Here is a 3,453-nt window from a genome sequence, read left to right on the forward strand (position 1 = left end):
TTCCCCAAGTATGAATATGAAAGTCAACAGGGCTGAGTAAACCAAAGGGAATTAGAATGTCCGGAATAGGGCCAAGACAGAGAAGACGGTGACAACGATCTTTGGGGATTGGAAGAAACTGAGTACGAAGAAAGGAACTCCTCCCTAAAATTTATAAATTCCCATATGATTAGTTTAACATTCGAGGACGAATGTTCTAAAGGGGGGGAGGATGTTACACCTCGCATTTTGCGCGTATTCTAAAATTGGAAATAACTTGGTATGGCAAGAAGTAAGGCTTGATTGGATCTTATTTAATGTACATGTGATGTCTAAGGAAGTATGGACGCGGAAATATTAAGGAAGGTTAAGGGCAAAGTTGGAACCTCGTAAATTAGTCTCGTGAATTTCCAAAAGCGTTTTCATCATCAATTGGGCTTAGAAAAAATCGAGAATTGAAGCCCAAAAAAAGGGGGTGGCCGGCCATGCAAAGGCCTTGGCCCAAGTCCATGAATTGGTCATGTGCTTCACATGTGACCAATTACATATGAAGGAGAAAGCTTCAAGAAATTTCAAGAAACAACAAAAAATTGGAAGAACTCCAACACCAAACAAACCTCTCGGCCGAACAGGAGAGAAAGGAAAAAAAAAATTCCAAGTCCTTTAATCTTGTTCCAAAAAATTAGTATCTAGTGATCTTCTTTACTAAATCAAGCCCCCCTTTACAACTTGGTGTGGTTGGTTTGGAAGAAGGAGCTTTTATTCATTCAAGTCGACAAGTTGTGTAGTGAAGAAGTTTGAAGAAAAGGTAAGGTTTCAATCCCTTTTTCTATGTTATGAAGCTTTGGTTTGTGTTGTGGTATGTAGAGACAAGTTGAAAACATAGGAATATGAGAGTTTGCATGATGGAAGTGAGTGTGTGTGTTGGTGGCCGTATGTATGGTTAATGCGTAGTGTGATTATGTTAAATTTTATGTTGTATTATGATGGTGTGGTTGTTGTGGAAATTAGTATTAGAAGCGAAAGTTGAATGAAAATGAATTGGAATGGAAAAGTGCATGTTGGCCGTGGCATGTATAGAGTAATGAATCATGTTGAACTTATTTTGTTTAATATGTTAGTTGTGTTGCCAGATCGTTAAGTGTAACCGGAGACTTAACGCTTTAAGTTTGAATGAGAATTTCATATATGTTGCTATAGAAAAGTGTGCGTTCCCAACATAGTTATGATGGAATTATGAAATTACATTGCTTAAGTGCTAGTTATGGTGGTTGTTGATGAATTTGAGAGATGACAACTTGTTATGAATATGTTGATTGAAGAATGGAAGTTTTGGACGAATTATGGTTTCGGTGGAAAATTTATATATTTTATGAATAATATGAAAAATCATGTGTAATGTCTCGTGGATGGTGTTGGGATGATTTTGGCAGTAAATGAGTATGAAAAAACATCATGATTGGATTAAAATGCGAAGTTAGTTTAGAAGTTGTGACTTTATGTAAAAGGAAGACTATTCATGTTAGTTTGCGATTCATGTTGTGGACGAATGTTATTGGTTTGGTTGTTGTTGGTATTCGAGCCGAGTTGAATTCCTGGTGTCGTATTCATAGGGGAAGTGCCGCCAAAATTTCGGTAGCCAAATAGAAACCAAAGATTGAAATGTTAGCTCGCATGAATAGTAACCGGTAAGGATGACCATATTTGCGTATTTTCGACGAAACGAGGTGAGTTTTGGAGAGCGTAAGAGGCGCAAAAGGTATGTAAAGCTTTCTTATTCCTTTCTTGGCATGATCTAAGAGTACTAGGATCGGATTTGCATCTTGGGAAGTGTTCGCTTCTTCGGAATCCGCGTTTGAAAATGCCCTTTTCCGTTCAATAGAATTGAACCCTTTATGTTTACGGTTAGTTTTGAGCGATTCTTTTAAGGAAACGTTTAACTACTAAATGAAAATTGTTTTAAATATTTCCTTAAGCCTTATAAACTATTTTGGAACATGAAAAGTGATCATAGAAAAGTTATTTCTCCGTAATGCACCATGACATCCGAGATTCGCATAATATGATTCCGTCCGATCTCCTTACTTTGATTTGTCGTTTGTTATGCCTTATCGAGTCTCCGGGAAATCAGATGGTATTTTTTTATTGCATTTGGTTTCTCACTACTCCACTCGTGGATGCCTCAATGTTTCCCCCACCGAGCCCGGGCCGTGATATGTTCTCAAGCGTACCCTTCGCATTCTTCGCCGTGCTCCGGTGCGAGGGCAGTATATACGTGTACGGGTTACGTGTATGTCAGGCCATGTACGCTTTGTTATGATTATGCTCCGGTATGGCCATCTCGTTATATTATGATCCGTTATGCTTGTGGCGCCAGCTGGCCGGGGCGACCACACTCGACCTCCGAGTCCCTAACGGCCGACTTTGGCATATGTTTTCTCGCACACATCATTTGTGATTTCGATATGTATTATGATTATTTACGCATTCCGCTCACTCTTCGTATATTTTGTTCCGATTTTGGTTTTGCCTATTACCGTCTCCGCTTTTACATATTCGCACATTTTTCGTATCGACCCCTTTCTTCGGGGTCTGTGTTTCATGCCCACTGTGCGTACACGCGCTTTGCGTATCCGCCCGCTTGGTCATCTATCGCCTATTGGACGCTCCTTTGTTCGAGCTTACATTTTGGCACAGCCTTTTTCTCGATATGTATGTACATTCGGATTAGGTACGACGGCCCCGTCCCGTCATATGTTTATGTTTTCTGCCCCAGAGGTCCGTAGGACATGTATAGTGGTTCGTATATGTTTTGTAAGTTCGTGTACGTCGGGGATTGTATGTATACTTTATGACGGCACGGTCGGCTTCGTGCGTCATATTCGCTTCCGTGCATCCTCTCGATGATATCCTTAATTATTATGTATGTTTATTTTGCTATTACGCTGGCGTGGGGTGGGGTACGTACGAGTTGTCCAACCCCGGCACGAGTCACGCCTCACGGAGTCGGGTCGTGACACTAATGCCCCAGCAGATTACGGACCTCGATGAATCGGGTATTCGGACCGTTCTTAGACATGTTCGTGATTGTGTCTGGCATTGATGGCATCCCGTTTATTCTCGATCGGCGAACACGCAGATCATTTGAGTGACGGGTACTCGGGGCACACTCCGGCACCGTAAATTATATGCTAAATTTTCTAAATGTGAACTCCGGCCGTCTTTAGTGGCATTTCGGGACATATTATTATTGGAGCCGATGGCATCCGGATGGATACCTTAAGATTGATGCCGTAAAGAATGGCTCAGACTCACAACGCCGATCGAGGTGCGTAGCTTTACGGGATTGGCTTCGTTATTATAGGAGGTTCGTAGAGAAGTTTGCTTCGATTTCGGGGGCCGCCTTTGACAAGGCTTACTTAGGTGGGAGCTAAGTTCCAAAGTGGGATCGATGCTTGCGAGCGTAGCTTCCAA

Source organism: Lycium ferocissimum, unplaced genomic scaffold, assembly GCF_029784015.1.
Source record: "Lycium ferocissimum isolate CSIRO_LF1 unplaced genomic scaffold, AGI_CSIRO_Lferr_CH_V1 ctg4276, whole genome shotgun sequence".
Taxonomy (NCBI): Eukaryota; Viridiplantae; Streptophyta; class Magnoliopsida; order Solanales; family Solanaceae; genus Lycium; species Lycium ferocissimum.